This window comes from Anguilla anguilla, chromosome 9 (assembly GCF_013347855.1).
Source record: "Anguilla anguilla isolate fAngAng1 chromosome 9, fAngAng1.pri, whole genome shotgun sequence".
NCBI lineage: Eukaryota > Metazoa > Chordata > Actinopteri > Anguilliformes > Anguillidae > Anguilla > Anguilla anguilla.
The window spans coordinates 9,601,909-9,623,459 of record NC_049209.1 but is presented as its reverse complement, the minus strand read 5'-3'; the positions used below and the strand labels follow the sequence as shown (position 1 = coordinate 9,623,459).

The 21,551-nt window shown below is 39.8% G+C and overlaps 1 protein-coding gene across 3 annotated transcripts in view; it reads left to right on the top strand.

Moving 5' to 3' along the window:
• The first annotated feature begins 344 nt into the window (after positions 1-344).
• LOC118236242 (neurite extension and migration factor-like) overlaps positions 345-21,551 on the top strand; it is a 51,391-nt gene continuing 30,184 nt past the window's right edge. The window contains exon 1 of one of the 3 annotated variants that reach the window (XM_035434451.1): positions 345-782. The gene's annotated coding sequence lies outside the window, so the exon portion shown is untranslated. Of the gene's footprint in view, positions 787-11,310; positions 12,555-21,551 lie in introns of those variants that run through there. The other 2 variants (XM_035434449.1, XM_035434450.1) reach the window with 2 other exon arrangements.

Sequence of the window (21,551 nt, the reverse complement as noted above, 5' to 3'; positions counted from 1 at the left end):
TGGACTAAATGCAGTATTTCAGAGAGCCAGCACTACAGTAACTCTGGATGTCATCTGAGAGAACAAACTAGTGTATGTCTATCATTCCATTTTCTTGACTCCGTAATAATACGATTTAATTGTATTCAGTGCATATTCTCCATGTTATTCATACACGCAGTGTTGTAGAAATCGATGTCCCTCCCAAACGTGCTGTTATCTTTGTTTAGAGACACTAGCATGGTTCAATATGTATTATTAGAACGCCTTGACGGTAAGTTTTTCTCTGGGAGAAAAAAGCACCTGTTTTCCTTAGCGTGCCCGTGACGCGGTGCGCGCCCTCGCGTGCACTGGGTGGGCGCGCTCTTTATGACAGGTCGGAGTGAAAAGGAGAGAGGGTGAGAGGCGTACGTTCGTCATCGGGGAGGTGGGCAAAGCTGAAAAAACAGCGTAACAATGGCAGCATCTAGCACCTTGCTGTAGATGGATGAACAACCGAAGCTGTGTTAGGAATACGTACGGAGAGGAACAAGTATGACTGTACCTTAAAATCTAAGAATCACATTGGAAATGGAATGGTTGAAATCCTTGTTCATGGAATACGAATAATTCTGCAATATAAAATGGAGTGTTAGGGGCTGAGAATCGCGCTGTCTCCATCGAGAGGCGCGTCCACCTGCTGATGCTGGAAGTCCGGGTTTAGGAAAAACATGGAGAGATCTGTGCATTAAGGAAAAAGAAGAATTTCAAATAAAAAAAATAGACGTGGTTACTGGAATCTTGGCGTTCTGGAGAGAGTTTAAGTAGGTAAGTTAGCCTGCTAACGCGCTAACGTTTATAGAGTAAAGTAGGCTTCCTGCATGCAAGATCTAACACAAAATGTGCACATTCTACGATCTGTCAAGAGAAAATGCTGATTTATTTCTTAAATGATATATCCTATTACAGAACTGTAGCGAGATAAAAATGCGAATGCGGGATATTTACATTGGACAATGCTGTCTAACTGTCTGCATTCCCTTTTCTTGCTGTCCTTGGCTACTTTTAAACACTGCATCACCGCAGTCAGTGCTAAATCCTCCAAGTACTTGATCATATATCAATTCATACCACATTCTGAAACCACGATATGTTAAGCGCCGTTCATATGCGAGATTGGCCTGGAAAACTTAAATGACTTTTTCTCCCAGGGTAAAATAATGTTCCAATCCCACTGACCAGACAAACAGATGTAGCTATGCCTTTTGGTCATTTTTGTGTCGCCACCGTTCAAGTACGACTGAACCGTGTGGTATGTGTGCATTATGTTCGACGACCTGTCCAGTATGGCTGTTGTGTCAAGAAAACGGAAAACGTGTATTTAATTGTTGCAACCAGAATGCAGTCTGTTCCTGTGGCCTGGTGCTTTGAGTTTTTGCACTGCAGGGGTGTATGTATTACTGTATTCTTCCCAATGTATTATTAATAATAATAATAATAATAATAATAATAATAATAATAATAATTTTGAAAATAAATGAATAATAATACCCGAAAGGTTTTCTCTGCACTGGGGCGTTATGGGATATACATAGTAGGCTGCTTCCTACTTGCTGCACCACAGTAACTAAAGGATTTTTAATGGGATGATTCAATGCCGGATTTCTAACAATTGTTCTGACTTTCTGGTCATTCATTTAGATTACTGTTTTAGATATGGCTATAACCTGTGGCATCTCAGTTGCAATAAAGAGGGTGACGGGTAAAGGAAAGTGTCTATACTTGTTTTTTTGTCAACAAATCTCTTCCAGTTTATGAAAATGTAGACAATGTAGTCCTTTTTAATTGGTCCATTGTTTGCTTTGTAAAATGGCAACTAAATTAATGGCTTTTATTTTAAAAGGTTGTCTCATTTTAAATGACAGGAATCACAGCAAGCAGCAATTATGGTTGCTCAGTTAAGTTGGAGCGTGGCCTCATACTTGTATGGTAAATGTGCTGTTAAATTGGTAACCTTTTGTTGAATATTTGTTAATAAATGAACCACTATAGCTACGTTACGTGATGGAGTAAGAAGTGAACGAGCGGTGATGTCGAGAAGGCTTGAGTCTCGTTGACAGGGGCCATCTCACTGAGGGCACTGAATTTTATTGACATGCAGTCAACTTGGTTTTTATCTTCCTCCCTCTAACCAGGCATCAGCTTCATAGGTTGGCTCGAGGGAATTTGATGCTGTTGATGAGAGTTGCCATGTTGGATAGTTCCTGGACATTGATACCTTGAATCTGTTGAATGCCATTTTATGGTTGTTTTGTGGAAGACCTGTCACCTGGTACATGGACCTATACACTTTTGGCCAATGTTACTAGTTGAAAACTGCAACAAAAAATGTTTGTTAGCAACATTTTTTCTGTGACAAATACAAGATGATAACTAAATAAAAACCCACCTTTGTTGACAAAAAATAAGGTGAAAAGTAGTAACATTATTGTTGATGAATAAAGTGGAGACAAAAGCGTCATCAATAGACGATTGGACAATTAAGTGGCGTGAAATGCACAGCACTTTCCAAATTCTATACATCATAAAGATTTGACAAAACCCAATCAGAATGTATGGCACAGCTTGGCTCACCATATCAGTAGCTTTCATCCAATCATTATTGTCGCTTGCATGCAATGGGGTAGAGTTTGCAAAGGGTGCACACACATGATTGGATAACGTTCTAACTGGGAAAAACACGATGATCAGGCAGCTATACATTAATGCCCATCAGACCCCAGCCGGCTTTTGGGAGAAAGAAGAAAAGGGATGTATGGACAAATTTCATGACTCCAAGGAAAAGAAAATGCAGCATAAGCCATGCGTAGCCTACTTACTCCAGCACTTAGTACTACCATTGGGCATATTGCAAAAACAGTGTCATTGAGACAAAAACCCTGGACTTAGGCTACCCCTCTTATGTTGCGTGACTGGTTGCTTATTCTGCAGTCAACTTAGGAAGCTAGCTTCGTTAATTTACTTCAGTTGCACTTTCTGTTTAGTAACACTAACAGCTTCGGTTTTTGATAATTTAAATAAAATAAAATAAAATATAAGTTGTTTTTTCTCATTAGATTAACATGCTGCCTTATTTACCTTTAAGAAATCACCTCTGCATAGAGTAAGATGTGGTCTATGATGTACAGATGGATAAATAACTTCTGAAGAGAGTTTCAGAATTGGTAATATTCCTACAGGAACGAGCCTGCAAATGGTGCATGTCCCAACCTTTTTATATACTTTGTAATATTAAGATGAGCTATAAGATCTATACCATGTTGTAAGCTAATAGTTGTTTATTTTTCAAATAGTATGGCACATTCATCGTGTGTAAGACCCTGGACAAGCATCTGTCTCCCCTTAAGTTGCATTACAAAATACAGTAAAAAACATAGTTGTATATATAGCCTAATAGGCAACTAATGATAAATAGTAAATGGATATTTTGTGCCATCTGTTATGCTCTTTTAGTAGTGCTACATATTGGTATCAGTCTTATTGCTAAAATCACCAATAAAATGCATTCATGGTACTTTTTCTAGCTAACTTCATAATTAGTTATGAGCTAGCTAGTTTAGAACAAGTGATCTAGCGCCCATTAGATGAAAGGGCTAAATGGCTAGCAGTCTTATTGAAATCCTATCAAGAAAGCAGGCATTAGCAATAGCATATCACATATGCATACAGTAGACTACCTCTCAGTGTTTATTTGCAAAAATGACTTCCATCTCTGCGTTTATTAGAAACTGGCGCTGTTAACTTGAGGTTTTATAGTAAATCACTTCACGTTGATAAAATTTTTGATCGCAATCTAAAGCCCTGAATTATGATGATTGTAGCATCTGTGCATAAAGGTCAGTCAGTAATCATTTCTAACTACATTCTAGTGAAATTAAAATTGTAAATATGTTTCATTAGTAAAACAGTTCGTTTTTGTTGACTGAAAGTACTTTTCATTGACTGAAACAACTTTAGTTTTCATTCATTAAAACTAGACTAAAGCAAAATATTCAAATGACAAAAATGTGATAAAAAATAAAATGCAGTTTAGTAAGAAGAATATGACTAAAAATAAATAAATAAAAATGAACACTGCTTTTTGTTTGCACCAAATTCTTTTAAACTTACCACAGGTGCCCTTTTGTATTTTGAGCCTATACCCCCCAAAGAGTCTGTGCACTGCCCTGCCTGTCACTGACCTGTACTGAGTAAATTTTGCCCCTGACCTTAAGATAATGGGGCTCAGTGTGTATTGTGGGAGGCTGGTGTTGCCCATGTGTTTGTACTTTAAAAGGTAGAGAAAATTACCATTTTTTTCTGTCTCTCTGTTTTTCATTGCTGTGTGATAGAGCACAGTTGCATCTGTGTTGTGAGTTAGAGATCTGGTCTTCTGTTAGAGGTCAGCTAAAGTCCTTTTATTCTTTACAAGTGGTATATTAATAAAAGCTGATGCATAAAAGACTATAGTTTCAAATGATTGGAGCAAGCATGTTTGTGTGAAGAAAATATAAGTGAATGAACCATTTGACTTGAATTATTTTGCGATTCGGCAGAAATGGCATGACTGTGATTCTTTGATCATGAGAGTAGACTGGGGAATGTTCAGAACTTCAGTGGTTTTACTAATACTGTCATGTAAATCAAGTAGCCATCATTCTTAATGGCAGAAACAGCTTTTATTTCAGCTGCTGTAATGAGAAATTAACACTTGTGATCTTGTACTTAAGGCCATGAGATACTGGGCTGTGCAACAGGCTGCACATTTTAAACTAAATGCCTTTCTCAGCACATTTATGATGCTGAAAAGAAACAGAAAAGTAATTGCTGCAACAATTGATTATTAATTAATAGATTAACGGATTAATATGACTAAGTTGGAAATCATTCTTAACGATGGAGTGCTTTATTGTTCTACTGTTCAAATGTATTATATAAACAGCATTTCGACAGGAACTATACGGTGCAAGACTAACAATGCTGTGCAAGTATGTGTATCCATGGGATTCCGTGCCATTGCATGTGGGAAACTGGAATACCCCGTGTAGACTGTGCTGTGTGTTACAGTGGAAGTGATGGCCGTCTTGCGCCCTGTCATCTGCAGACATGGAAGAGTGGAATATCCCAGCAGTCTCCAATTCTCCTCCTTCACTTAGGTTTGCTAGTGACATAACGTCAACAAAGCGAGTGGCAGTCAGCAGGCAGACAGTATGAGAATCATATCTTTCCACTGTCATAATGGATTTACTTCATTATTGTATTTATTGGTGGCTTTTTCCCCCTCCACAGATAAAAAAATCTAACTAGCATTACCAACTACTCCTGCATTTTTATCATAATAACGATACATATATTTTGTACATTTTAACATTTATAATATAACCTTTTGTAACACTGGGGTCGTAATAATACAAAATAAACAAAATGATAATTAATTTTGCCAGTCACTTTGATCTGTGACTTTGGAAAGTGTTTGCACGAGCCAGAATGATGCCCCGACAGAATGACAGAATACCCCAACTGCTTATGACATAGTACTAAACATAGGCTCCCCAGAGAAGGAAACCCCAAACAAAGCAGATGGATGTGATGTCAGCAGACCGCGTAGCGTGTCAGGAAACCTGAGGCCTGACTCGCCGTTTGAGACGGCGCGGTGCGTATTACGCCGAAACCGATTCCAGGATATTGCGGGATTGGCTGTTGCACCTGCAGCTGGCCCTGATGCCCTGCGGCTGTCGCTTGATGTGATTAAACAGAGGAGTGGGGTCCTAGGGAGACTGTTTGGCTCTCTGATTACTTTTCGTGGCCAGAGGGAAGGAGCTGATACTTGTCTGCTGGGACAGACGGAGTGCAGAGCTGCCTGCGCTGAGGCTGGCTCCTGGATTCCGGCGGTAGCTGGTGGATCAGGAGTGGCCTACACACAAAACACTGCTGCAGTGGTGCAGTGGCAAAGGCAGGCCTCCCTCTCTCCCCTATCACAGGAGTGGCCTACACACAATACACTGCAGCAGTGGCAAAGGCAGTCCTCCCTCTCTCCCCTGTCACAGGAGTGCCCTACACACAATACACTGCTGCAGTGGCAAAGGCAGGCCTCCCTCTCTCCCCTGTCACTCTGGTTATGTTCATCTGTGCCTGCAATGGTAGGAATGTAAAGGGAACCATTCAAAAGGTCACGGTTTTTGAATGCTCCAGAGATCAGACAAATCAGCAAACCAAGGACCGAGATATTGTGTCTGTGCAAGGGTCCAGCAATATTTCAATAAGTGAAACTTATATTGACACTGACAGTATGACAATTTAACTAATATTGAATATGTGTTCTTAAGAATCTGAAATGTGCTTAAGTCTGCACTGAATTCTCCAAGGCAAGATCCTCTCTGTACTATCAAATGTTGTCACGATACTGTATTTAGGCCTATTTATTAATTAATTTATTTATATATTTTACATTTCTGGTATCTGAAAAAATTGGAGGGGGAACATAAGAGTGAATTGTTAACGAGCCATGTAGTCTTTTATTTCCAGTATATGGTCGCTTCCAAGGTTTGTCATAACATATGTATAGAATATATTCATTTATTTACCTATTTTTCGTTAATATATTGATATTGAAAAAAATCACAGTATTGCTGAACCCTGTTATAGGGTCATATTCTCCACAATATACCATGAAAAGGTTTTTGCTGTAGATGCTGATACTGTGGATACTGAGCATGTCAGGGTTAGACATGGCTGAGCCTTTTCTCCCTGTGTCTGGGAGAAGAGGCTTATTGCAGGATCGAGTGCTTTGTACAAAACCACAGAATATTTGTGGTTCCGGTCTGTGGACTTCCAAGCTGTGCTTTGCAAATTTTTAAAACCAAGCTATTCTTAGGGATAAATTGGTAGTTGAGCTGTTCTGAACTGCATTAGGTAGCTGAGCTATCCTTATGGATTAATTAGTTGGTTAAGCTGTTCTGATGGATGGAACTAAGAAAAGCTTGCTTAATGTTTTCCCAAGGGTTTACCTTACAAACCCCACACATTTTTACAATTTTAATGCTGTTTAAAATGCTCAGGCCTTATGGACAGTCTTTTGTACTGTACAACTTTCACATGAGCAGATTAATTTTGGTGTGAAGCATGGTGCTAAGGTAGCAGAACAGAAATCAGCAGAAACTCCTGTCCCCAAGACTGGGAACAGACCACCAGGATTTGAAAACATGATTTTTCTGAAAAAGGCCTCAATGATGTTTTATACTTTTAGCATAGACATTTTATTTTATTTTATTGATAAGCAGTGCCCTTTGTTATTGTTGGCACCCTTAGTAAAGAGCAGCAGAAGAAGGTATGGGAAAATGTTGTTTATCATCTGGATCTTGCACTCTAAATATAAGAATCTTGCCTTTCAATTAATATTTTTATTCTTTTTCATAATAATAATGATTTCCTGTTCATTTTTTCTTCTCCGTGCAATGGTATCTTAATAAGATTATGTTTTTGTCAAATTGCTGATCATATAAAACATCTGAAAAACAATAAAGTGAGTTTTATTCAGAATTTTTTGTTCATGTTAATTAAGGGTGCCAATAATTCTGCAGGGCACTGCACACACGGCTATAAATTATGGCTATAAAATGGCTATAATATAAGTAACTCTGGTGCTAGCAAGGTCAAAATCTTTGCAGCACAGAGCAAAAAATTGTAGCATAAACCTTACTGATAAATTCTAAACTTTAAACTTAAAAATGACATGTTATGACAAATTACATGTTATTTATTATGAAACTGGGCATCTAATTATGTCAGGGCCATCTGTATCTGAGCGTATTGAAACTAGGCTATAAATGTGGCCCTCTTTGATAGAATTTAAATATCCTCAAACTCTGCTGGTCAGTATCTATAAGTGGTTGTCCTACTCCTCTGTACTTGTCAAAGCAGTCAGGTTAATAATTGGAAGTATCACAGTTTTTAAATGAACAAATAAATTACAACCATTTTATTACTAATAATAACGAAAGATTATTGACCTGTGGTGCCCTTCAACAGTCATTGTTATGATCAGAATTTTTATATTAATTATTTTCAGTTATGAAAATAATGAATTTAGGTTCAAAATTCAGCTCAGCTGAAATTATGATTTTTATAAAAGAGTGCTGTATTTTCAATTTTATACCATAAAAAGGGACAAAACCAACTACACAGGGTAAACACCAATAGACTTTGCACTACTGTTTAAAAGTTGCTGCCTCTCGCCGTGTAAGGCTGTTCATGTGGCACAATACAGAATGATACTGATGACCTCAAGTACAGCTCCCATAATGTAGGCAATTGTCCATCTTAGAAGAGAAATCTGAACTTCGAGTCCAGTAAGAATGATAAAAATAATGATGTAACTCAACTGAACCAAGCAATAGGAATATGTTTTTTTATGTTCGCAAGGGGCATTTTTTAATCAAAAGTGCGACAATACTGTCACATTTTACAGCGCTGACTGTGCATGACTTCATAAATCTGCCAACTAAGCATGCTGTAGTAAGAGTTTTGTTCAAGTAGTTGTAGCTACCAGTCAAAATGTGCACAAGACTGATATTAATTTGGACTTATTTCTCGAAGGCAATTAATGTTATTTAAATAATTCCTTTGTCCAATATAACCATATGAGTTCACATACCTTTTTATTTTCTACAGTTTGAACCATATTATCTCAATTTATATATAATAATATATGAGCCTCATCTGTCAACTTAGAAGAGCACAGAAAAGCACACACTCACTCCTTTAAAGCGTGGAATTCCATGCTAATGCTTTTTTTTTACTCTATGGTATACTGATAAAACTCAGACTGTGAATTAGCTTGGCTAACAGACTGTGTGTGTTGCTGAGGAAGTGACTTACCAGAGGAGGTCCTTGGTACATGACAGGACATGGTCATCTCACCCTTCCCAGGTGATGCTAATTGTGTACTGCCCCACGGGGCTGGCAGCCACTGGCACTGGCACAGTCCCGATTTGACATGGGACCTGAGGGCCCATAAGCACACCAGAACAGTGCCTGAACAGGTTGAGCCACCACGCACCCCCATACACTCTTTCAACAAGCTGTTGCATTAAGCCCTGTGCTGGATATTTATTCAATTCACTACAGATTCCAATAATTGAAATGCAATTTGAAGTGAATTTTTCTGCACTGTGAAATGGATTCTTTTGTAGTCTGTTCGAGTTGAATTATCATTAGACATGTTACCGTGTGATATTGGCTGATTCTGGTCAGATTCTCATGACAACATGATTTGAACTCAGGAGAGAACTTGTGTCAGGGTGTGTCCATTGGAGCCTTGGGACCTGGCAGGAACCTGCCGCCAGCCTGACATGGACCTTGTGCGGACCTGGTAGAAATGTTAATTTAGCCCCCTATAGCCCTTTCTCTCTGTTTCTCTCAGCTTCATTTAAACACCCTTAATATCCTGATTTTAGTGTATTGCTAGTAGTGAGCAGTGATTGTACGACAGTAACCCTGTGCATTGACTGAAATACAGCTACTCTTTTTTTAAAACACAGCATTTAAAAATTCTCGCTGTGAGTTCTTGAAAGGTGAGAGGAGAGAAGAGCGCCTCCTGATTAAATTTTGAAAGGGGCCTCTATGGGCCACGGAATATCTCTGCAGTTAAATCAGTTTAATCACGGTGATCAGAAAATAAGAAATTGATCCTGTAATCTTCAGGGGTTTATTTCTCAAATCTAAAATGTAAGCTCTTCTTTAAGTTCCCTTTCTGTAATGCATGAATGATTATAACTTCCTGTTTATTCTGATCTCCATATGAGTTTTCAAAGCACAGAAAGTGACTTTAGTAAGGCTGTTTTGTTGAATTTAAGCAATTTGTGATGGTTGATATTGCAGTGGTGATATTTATTAATTATATTGTAGCTAAGTTAACTTAATCTCTCCTCTTGTTCCTAACTGTAGCCAGTTCAAAATATTGAATGCACTGTGATCTGCTGTACTGTAGTGTGTGACCTTGGGAGTCAATGGGATTGTGTAGCCAGTCAGATATACAGTAGGGTGTGATTAGGTGGCCAGATGTAGAGAGCCAGTTTTTGTGGGAATTTGATCAAGGTTAACCTTCTACACTTTCAAAAAGTGTCTTTAATGATTACAGTTAGGACCTCGGTTTAACATCTCATCGAAAGGATGGTACCTTCCCCAGCACGGTGGCCCAGTTACTGTGCTGGGGGAAGAATACCCAGGCGTCACGGTGGTGTAGTGGATTGCACTGAGTTCAAATCCCGGCTGGGGACTTTCTATATGGAGTTTGTATGTTCTTTCCGTGTCTGTGCGGGCTTCCTCTGGGTGCTCTGGTTTCCTCCCAGACATGCAGGCTAGGCTAACTGAAGAGTCTAAATTGCCAGTAGCTGTGTGAGTGAATGGTGTGTGTCCCCTGCGATGGATTGGCGACCTGTCCAGGCTGCATTCCTGCCTCTTGCCCAATGCATGCTGGGGTAGACTGCAGCCCGCCAGCAACCCTGACCAGGGTCGTATCCAATTGAGCACACTTGCCTTCTATTGAGTATTCTAGTTGAGTATACATTTTTAAAAATGCTAAAGTATGAGCAATTTCTTAAAATTGAGCAGCTGGCTATGAGATGGGTACAGGGTGGAATGGATGCTTAGCTTCGGGAGTTAGCCATGAGAAGGGTACAAGGTGCTGTGGCTGCTGGTTAAAAAAGTAAACATTTATTCATTTTGTAACATTTAACTTCCTTTCTATACATACCCAAGATGAAGTTAATGCCCACCTCCTGCAGGAATTATAGTAGTAATGATGAACAATAACAACTATACATTATTTGCTTGTGTACACATCAGTAATTTATAATTTTGCACATGTGTGAATCAATATACAAGTGCGTCCCACAGGTGCAGAAAGTACGCCATTATAATTGGTTGGGCATGTTTTATTGTTGGAGATCATGTTAATTAAATTCTTTCATTTTAACTTTACTGTTCTCATTCCCAGTGGAACTGGGCCTTAAGGCGTGGCTTTCATCTGGTAAGCATGACAGAATCAAACTGATGTCCTCCTCTCAGATGAAACAGGTTGGGATTCTTTGGTAATGTTTTGTGATGATGAAACTAATGTGATCGTAACATATACCTGAAACAAAAGTACCTGGCTAATGATCTAAATTGTATCAGTCTTTAAAAAGTAATTTAAATGTACAAAGGAGCATGCTACTTTATGAACATGTAGCATAAGGTTTTGAGTTATGACAATAAAGGCAGAATGATTCTTCACACTTTTGTGGATCTACATTTATCTATCCTTCAAAATGTTTGATAAGTTAGAGGAATCTTCATAATGTGAGATGAAGTAATATAATTTCACATCTCCCCCCGTCTGGGGACCTTTTCCTCCATCTAGTTAGAGTCTTAAGCAAAGCTTTAACACTGGATAAATATTGATTACATTTTTAATTAAGGGAGCTGCCACTGCCATTTCCACATGGCGGGAGGCAAACTCCCTCTGAGACCCCCAGCTTTACCCTCAAAAATCAATTAATGCTGCCTTACCTTGTGACTGCCTTCGCCAATGCGCACACCGCAGCACATATTTGTTTGCTTTTTATTCAGAATGAGTTTTTGATGTCGCCAATGAAAGGTGTCTCATAACATTTGCAAGCCTTGTTTTAATTCCCTCTTAGAAATGCGGATGTCTCCTTAAAATAGCTGTGTGAAGTATAAGGGCATTGTTCTTTCTTGACTAAGATCAGTGCAGAGGTACCTTCAGTTTTTATGAACAGTTGAGCGCGCTTGTCCTGACAATATCTGCATTCGGAATTTATTTCATTGGCATCTGTTATGTAAAGCTAGTAGAACAGGCAAGAATTGTTTTGTCTAGTAGAGCACCAGAAGTGCTTAGGAGTGCTGAGAAGGCACAGGAAAGCAGCCCCCCATGCACTGTCTAATATCATAATGCTCTTTGATCCATACATCCTGCATTATAGCAGCATGTACAGATGGGCTGGAATATGCATAGATCGATTTTCTTGGTGGCCCCTGTTCTACGGCACAACAGTTGGTTGGTGGAAAACTGAATTGCAGATGCTCTTTGTTCGTACATAATCGTGTGTTTGTGCAGAGAGCGCATCTGAAATTAGCAGCATCATGTACGATATGAGGATGGACGTTGGTTTGCCTCTGCTAGTGTGCAGCCTATTAGGAGCAGCATTATGGCCCGCCCCTGCATTTTCCCTGCATGACGGGGACGGGCAGACCTACAGTAAAACAGGCTGAAGGAAGTTGCAGCTCTGCAGCTCAGCGACCCGCTTGTTTGTTTTATCTGTGGCTCTTCGCTTTGAGGAATATGGCTGACTCAAAACTGCCACAGTGTTGTCATCCTCCTCCCCTCTTCTTGTTTTGCATTCACTTCCTTCTTGTCTGAGCCTTTTCCCACCAGCCCCCTCTCTGGCTGTTTGGCTGCCTGGCTGGCTGGCTCCCTCCCCCATCAACAAGCAAGCAGTAATTGGTATTCAGAGAGGCAGCTGGGATCCGCACATCGCAGACGGAGGGGGAATTCAGTGAGTCAATACGCTGGTTCATTATAGCACTGAGTCACTGCTCCATGGCTCGTTTGTTTATATTTGTCCAACATTCGCTCATGAGAATCACCGCCACCTATTGAAACAGGATAATCTGATACAAAAGTAAATTTAGCTGACGTCACGCATATCCATGTGCAGCCTCGACCGATATTTACCCGTGGTCAGGAACTTGGTCGAGCCCTTGTTGCTCTTGCAGAATTCTGTACCTCTGCCAAGCTCTGACCTCTACTCTTGAAAGGCTTTCTACACATACATACCCCATGATCTGTGCGGTTAAGCAGGTGTGTCTGTGGCTTTGGCTTAGTAAAGGGTTTAATAATATAAAGTAAATGGGGAGTTTGGCCAGCAGAGCACCTTCTGGAATGTGCATGCAGGATGTTTACACCTGATTTTTCCAGGTGTGAAACAGCAGCTATCAGTAAAGCCACAGATGTTACCAGCCTTGATAGACCACATTAAACCCTATGGCTCATATAAGTCACATTACATCTAATGGCTCATGCACATTCTCTCCAGCCATGTTGGAATTAAATGCATATCCATTAAGACAAACTCACAAGCACTGCCATTTTACCACTGGTATTTGCACCACTTTAGAGATAGAGAATGTTGAATTTATACAAGTGGTAAGAGCTATGTGGCTCCACAAATCACTTTTTATACCACCATACTGCTTTCTAGCCTGTGAAGGAGAATATGATTGTCTGTTGTAATCAAAGGATGCAGTGTCTGTTGTTTGTTGCCAGAAATAACCTTTCGCCTAGCTTACAAGTTTAAGAACAGACACTGGTTTCTTGTGGTTTTGTTTACGTAAACATTTCACATGAGGCCATAGTGGATTGACTGTGCAAGAGGACAGATTAATTATCTGATTTATTAGGCTGAACAGATAACATAAAAAAATTATGTGGCTGCAGTAGTTGGTACATTCTCTGAATAGGCTATATCATGCTTTAGCTGAGCCAGAACATGACGTATTCTATGATACTTTTTATTAGTAACAGAGTTCTTTGCTATTACATTATGACAATTTAAACAGCATTTAATATTAACAATTCTGTCTGCAGTTGTTCTTCACTACATCTGGGTTATTCTCTGAAGGCAACAAAATGTTTGGTTGTTGGATTAGTATCAGTCTTGGTCTATCTCAATAGCAGATGTTGAAGCAATGGAACAAAACTCTTCAGAACAAGAAAGTCCTTTTTAATGGTCTGTTTTTATAAAACGGTCATAGTTCACATTTAAAGACCTTATTTCATCTGTCTAGTTCAATTAAATATTTTCAATAATGTTTTCTCAGTCATGAAGCTGATGGTAAAAACCGAATTATTTGTGCAATTTTTCATGTGTAATGGTTCTGTTTGATTGCTCCGTAATAGTGTTTTTCTGTCTGTTTTTATTTTTTTGTGCCTTTTTTTCCAGTGCATTTTTGAACTTCTGTCAGGCTTAAAGAATATGTTTGATGTAAGGTGGAATGCATTTGCCAGAGAATATGCAGACTCTGTAGATCACCAAGGCAATGGACTGGATGGTGGGCTTGACTAAAGAAAGGGAAGCCAGTGTTTTGTGTGAGCTTTGTTACTATCATTGGGAGAGAGGTTCTTGAAACCTCTTGTGGACGTCTGTGCAGCTGCGGCCTTTGTCAGACTGGATCTCAAACAGCGGGACCTAAAAATATCCCAAATGTTTTGTGAGGTGTATGCTGGGAATCAGTGCATGACTGCCACTACTCACTGACACCACACTTTTTTCATGCACTGCAGATGATTAACCCTCTTATCCCCGACCTCAAATGAATCAGGTCAGTGAGATGTGCTTTGGTTATTGGAAATGTGTGCATGGCAATTGGGAGGGCTTGGTTCCATCTCCATCTGAGGCACATCAGCTGTGAGGACAGGGAGCGGCAGACCTCTGGGAGACGTTGTAAACATGCTATCTCTCCTCTCTCTCCTGTGGGCAGCTTCAGATTCTTTTTTAAAGCACCACCAACAGTATGTCACATTTACCCATTGACATTAGCCACATTAGCAGCCGTACCACCGTGCACTCTGCTCCTGCTGAATGGCTGAAGCTAAGTAAATGTGGGCTTGGTTAGTACTTGGATGGGAGACCACCTGGGAAAACTAAATTGCTGCTGCAAGTGATGTTGGTGGGCTAGCAGAGGGCAATCTAGCCACGAATAATTTTAACATGGATTAACCTTTATAAGATAATGTTGAAAGTCCAAATTCTGAACATGTTACCCTAGCTTATTATTAATCACAAGGGTGTTGTCGAGCCTCTTCACTTTGATGGCCAACTATATTTATTTGAACCGGAATACACAGGCGACGATCTAAATTAAGTTTGCGTGCACACGGAATAGTGTTGCTTACGGTCAACTCTGCAAGTTGAGACAGAATTGTTTTTCATTTTGACAAATAAATGTAAACATTCATATTCATTTTCACTTCCCAATGACAGGTTTAGATGAACTGGACTTGGTTGAAGGTACATTGAACTTGTAGCCTATCTTGATATGCTCTATAGACACCATGGTAAAGCTACTGGCATAGAGGGGAAAAAATGCTAAAAAGCCAAAAACTTGACAATAAAGCAGTTAATTAAAATACTATCTGAACCAATAGGATTGATGAAAAATATTACGAAAATAAGACCCAGCCTGAAAAACCTTTAATGTCTGCTTCACGCTCTTTGTACTGTTTCCAGACGGCTGACATTTGGGGAAAGATATAGCAGCAAGCATTCCAATGCAGCTTGCGCATGGACTCTGCTCACCTTTTTTTTACATCAGAAAACTGGAATAAAGAGCTGCCAAAATAGAAATAAACCTGCCGGTCACCGATTGCTTGTTATGGAGCGAAAACCGGCTGGTTTCGATCCACGGCTGATCGATCGGTGCACCTCTAGTACAAACCCCACCCATCTGACCCTCTGGGGAGGCTCATCTAGCTCTCTGGGGAGCCTTTCAAAGTATTTCAATGGATTTCAATAGTATTTTAGACAGATCTGCTATAAATGCAACAAATAACTTAATCTATAGAGTCATACAGAAATGTGCTTAGCTGTGTGTGTTTCAGGTGAGCAACATGATTGCCATAAGTAACGCACCACAGATTTTCTAGCGTGAGAATTCGGTTCAATGCGACCGATCCTATCCATTTTTTTAATTAAAAAGGGTGGAGAATCTTTATCAGTGTATCCAGTGGTCTTTATAAATTGTCTGTGAGACCAGATTTGGTTTGAGCTTCTTCACAGACGATGATGTCTCAGACAATGGAATAAATAGAATGCTTTCAGTAGAATGTCGGGGCCTCGGTTATGTACGTATTGTGTGTATCCTGGAACACTGTCCTTTTTCTTTCACACTGGAAATTCTACCACATTTATTTATTTATTATTTATTTTTGCCGGAGCCAGACTTCATTTGGCATTAGAATAGCTGGCTGTGAGTTGCAGAGAATTTGTGTGTCTGTTAGCCAACAGCAACAAGGGTCTGTGTGGTCCCACCACTTAGAATAGAAAGACAAGCTTGGCAAACCATGTTTTGCAGCATGTATAAAGAGGATGGTGTCAGTGTCAAATAGCAGAAATCAGATATAAACAGTGTGTTTCCATAACAGCATGTCTCTCAGGATCTGGACAGAAAGCACCAAAAAATGTAGAAAAACTCTTCCACCAACTTCAGGGAGACTAGTTTTGAAATTAAGTGTTGGTCATCTACTGCACTTGTGTGTTTGTGAATGTTTTCTTTTTTTACAAGAAAGGGTCGAAGAATGCATTTTTAGTGTGAACTGCGTTTTTTAGTGTCCACATTTTGTGTAAGAACAATATCACTTGATTTCAACTTGCTTTACTGAAAAGGTCTTTAAGCATGTGGGTTGTAAGTACAAAAAAATTTGGAGGAAAAACCGTCTCTGTTCTCTGTACTTGTCACTCTGCAGTTACTTGTATTTTCATCAACGTTGGCAGACAGTAAGCCTCTGAATCGTGTTTCTGTCCTTGATAATACAAATGAAATCGCATCGGTGACTTTTAAAAAGAAAAAACAAATATCAAAGCCCTGGCACAGGAGTGTTGCTTTGCATGTTAATGAGAAGTTTTGGCTCATGCTGTCTGAAGGAGCTGGAAGTGGGGCCCTTCTTCCTAAGTTATTTATTTATTACTGGTATTGTTTTTCCTCTGGTTTGAAGTCAGATAAAATCATTATCTTCTGAGGCTCATATCAAAAATGAACTGTGCAGCCTGTAACAAAGGGTCTTCTGTAGTCAGGAGTGCTTTTTTTATGCTAGCTGATGTGTCTGCTTCTCTCATCAAATTAATTTGGAAAATACTGTGATGGCTCCAAGCAGTTTACAGTTTAGAGATCTGCCGGGTTTTCTTGTTACTGACTTCACCGAATGTCTAGATGGTATAGCCTATACCATAACCAAGTATGTTGATGTTGAAACAATCTCTCAACCTAGACGTCCAGATTTGGTCTAGATTTGGGCTTGTTCTCACAGGGTTTCTGCTCTTATTCCACCACCAGGGTCCAGAACAGACAGGGGATGTTACTGGGAAGTGCAGGCAAATGGGTGGGGAGGGCCCAGGAGCTCAGATGTTGCAGAATGGAGAGGTCTGACTGGTGTGTTGGGTCTTAGGAGTTTTTTTTGAAGATCAGTCCAGTCAGAGCAGTCCCTGTGACTTTATGTGCACTAAGTGGGTTCAACTGAATCTGTGTATGCACTGTTTTTGTGCACCTCTGCTATCTAGTTATTAGCATTTGCCTGGACCGAGTTAGCTATGTCTTACTGGTGCTGTTCGATGCACTGCAATATTTAGGGGCAGCAATATGTAACACGTTCAGAATTCTTCCACTGACATTAAGCCCAGACTGTTCTTGCTAAAAAAAAAAATCTTAGTATAGGGATTTCCAAAGAAATTATGATATTCTCTACCATGATTATCTGCCATGATTGTTGGCCTGCTTGCAGCCAACAGCCATGCTTAGTATGTTGCTCTGAGATAACAGTGTTTCCTAAATTCCAGTAAAATAAAATATTACTTTTGTCAACACTATTAATTACAAGCCATAATGTTTCAAACATATGAACATTGCAGGCGTCTGGCATTTTGTCTGCAAAAACACTGGGGATGATCATTAATCAGTTAATTAATCAAGTTATCAAGCTTTTTAATCGGTTATCAAGCTTTACTGTAAAATATTCCACAGATAATAATTATGCAAATATCTTTCCAAGACAAATTAAGTTTATGTTTTGTCTTTGCTTACATGAATATTGTACTATGACTGTGTACTGTGTACTATATCATATAATTTGCTTTTTAGCTAAATATCAATGTTATATTTTAATATTCTGAATCATTATAGATTGACCTTAAATATTTTTAACAATGAACAATTTGTGTAGAATAATAATAATAATAGGCTAATAATAATAATAATAATAATAATGCATTTGAATTGTCACCTGATAGATGGCAACCAAAGTCTTGGACAAATTCTTTATGTGATTCCTTCATGTACTTTCCTTAGGGGTGGCGAAATAGACAAACAAGCCCCCCCCCCCCCCCCCCCCCCACACACACACACACACAACTCGATTCATTGAAGACTTTGAAATTTCCACCCAGCCCTATACTTAGGGGACAGCGTTCATTTCTGAGTGGTTTCCAGTGTGTTCTGCTGCCACTGAAAAAGGCTGGTATGGTTAAGCATGGCAGTGCCTCTAAATGAGCATGGCGGTCGTAATAGCAGGTGGTGAGCTAGCCTGCTGACAGCCGCTGACAGCTATTCATTCTCTGGCTGCAGCGGCATGTCTCCCACAGAGGGAGCGAAGGGTGAGAGTGTAGTTAAAAGAGAATAGATCTTTCCCGGGGCTGTTTTCCAGGTTGAATTTCATCAAAATTAAAGCTTTGTAATGTGATGTATTTTTGAATCAGATTTTGGCATGGTAATTGTAAATCACGTGCATTCTTGTCTGGATTCTGTGATCTCCTCTGCTTATTCCATACACTGTTCTCAGTGCTGCGGGTCAATAAAATGTGTTTACAGTAGATTACATTTTTTGTAAAAGTACAATATAAAGTGTACAAGTACCGAGGTACATTGTATGCTCAAAAAAATTAGAAAATTCCAAACATACAATACTAATATGATTGTTCGGACAAACATATTTTCCATTATTTTGATTTATTAATAGTGTTTTTCTTCCACACCCAGATCACAATTATTCACATCCCTAACTATTTCTTTTAAATACAATAAAACAAAAACAAATCTTCATTAACGTGCAACTTATTTGGAGTTCATTGGAAAGTTAGGGTATTTTATAAAATGGTTTCCTGTTTTCCTTAGGGTATAAAATTGAGAGCACAATTTTGAAAAACTGAATACTGTGTTCAGCCATGATCATGGTGAATGGCATGGCAGAGAACTCCCTGAAAGTGTCAGGCAAATAGGTTATTGGCCTCTGCAGATTGGGAGATTGCTTCAAAAAAACCCAAAGAGTGCGCTGTTTTCTTAGTGTTTCTTATCGGTGCACTGTTAACGGTGAACATCAGCTGCATGAGGTTTGGCTGATTGATCCGTGTTCTGTGTTCCAGAGGTGGGATATCATATCCCTGAGGCAGATGGGCTTATCCTGATGGGTGAACAAAAGGCCTGTCATTTTATTTATACTTCCTGGCATGAGATGGATGTTCCTGGCTTAGAAAAAGGCTTAGGGGCAAACATCTGACACATAGGATCCAGCGCATTCACTACCGTAGGAAACCGCTCATTCACTCATATAGGGCCCAGGTCATTTACTCATAAACGACCCAGCTCACATAGAACAAAACTAATCCACTCGCATAGGACCCAGCTCATTTACCTGCCACACATCTCTAGTTTGTCCAGGAAAATTCCATTTTACTGAATAATTGGCTCCAGGAATATGGCACTGTCATGTGACATTTAGCATCGGGATAGTGCTATTAATTGCTGCGCACCTTGTGGTTGATAATTGCAAAATATGTTGTTTTTACTGAGTGTGCCAGAAAAAGCCTGTTCCTCTCTGAGAACGCTGCTGTGCGGGGTACAAGGACACACAGTTCTTCTCTCTGGTGAGCATGACTCTCCTCAGGAGGTAGAGAATACAGCACAGGAAGTGTCTCTCTTTCTCTCTCTGACTCTCTCTCTCTTCTCCTTCTCTATTTCCCTCTATCTCTCTCCCTCTCTCTCTCTCTCTCTGCCTCCTTTCCTCCACTGGTCTTTCTCTGCCTGGAAGGTGTGCAATTTCTGTGCAACCCTTCGACTCCCAGATGTGTTCTGAGTAGAGAGTGTGAGAGGGGAGTTACCGAATCACAGCTGTAGTCTGTCTCTGAATGCGGTAGCACAGTCAGCAGCAAGTGCTGGAGAAAACGGCCCTGATCTGGACCATGCCCATCCAGCGCGATCACGTAGAGCTTTGGTTCTTTTAGCATTTAGGCCAGGGGTGTCCAGTCTTATCCAGAAAGGGCCGGTGTGGGCGCAGGTTTTTGTATTAGCCCGGCACTACGACAGCTCATTCAACTAATTAACTGATGATGGTCTTCAATCAAGACAATGATAAGTAGAATCAGGTGTCTTAGTGCTGGGTCAAAAAACAAAAACCTGCACCCACACCAGCCCTTTTCGGATGAGATTGAACACCCCTGATTTAGGCATGAGTGGTAGCTGTGGGTTTATGTGCAGTGATTGAAGCAGCAGTTTGCCCCTTCAGCTATCTTATTGTACCTGTATTTAACTTCAGGTTTTCATAAATTGAGACTACTCTTTTTTTTTTTTTTTTGTTTTTTTTACTGTTGTGCATGAAGCCGAGAGCCACCTTCTCAGGCTGACTGCTGAGTTTTGTATCGACAGAGTGAATGTCGAGAGACTGAATGAAAGCGTTTCTGTAAATGAGATACACACGAATGCTAAATGCCCGGGCTTTGCAGAGCTGAACTGAACTGGCGTGTGTGTATTTTCCTGGGCAGAAAAGCTTTCAAATGGGGAAGTTATGGGACTGCTGAGATGCGAGGGCCGAACAGGCTGTTTTCAGTCAATGTGCCCCAGCTACAGTGAGCATGGGGATTGGCTATGATGGTGCTGACAGTCTAACGCAAGATTCCAAGCGATAGTATGCTGGAATCTGACTCTGGTCCACTGCTGTTCTATATCAGTCATTTAGCCGACTCAGCTTGGGGGGCCAGTATACATACTGTCATCACATCCAGTAGATTACCAGTGAATTTTGAGTTGTAGTCTTAAACTACACCTCCAGATGTATTTTAAAACCTTACAAATACTCTATATTTAATAATAATTTGTTTAATAGGGGTTTTCCCACCAAATAGTGTTAGTGAAAACTACATGAAATGGCTTTGTATCATCTCTACACCTTTACTCTCATTGAAAATGGCAGAATCTATGAATAGGCTAATTGGCAACACTTGCTGCTGTGGTCCCAGGATACATAACTGGCACGGCATCAGGATTCAAAATCAGTTTCTTCACGAAACCCATAGACTTCTGCATGAGGCTATTCTGTAAGAATCCATCAATAAAATGTGCACTATAAACACAGATTCCCTTGGTGCTGTCAGGTATATCCACACAATTTTTCATAAACAAATTCAGAGTTCCCACTCGTCCTGGAAAACCTTGAAAACCTGGAAATTTATCGACTAGTTTTCCAGTCATGGAAAACACCTGGAAAATGAGAAAATTTACAAAATGTGCTGGAAATATTTGTGAGGTCCTGGAACATTATAGGCTAGGCTATAAGTCAAGCTATTAAACAGTATATTTAGAGCTGAGATTGCATATTTTTCTGTATTTTTCTCCACTTTTCTCATTTTTATCAGCTGCTGAGATTACACGGCAGCACAAAGTTTTGAATGGTTATGGTACTTGCACATTGCCCCCCTGTTTGGGAATCACATTTGGGCATGTTCAAAATGATT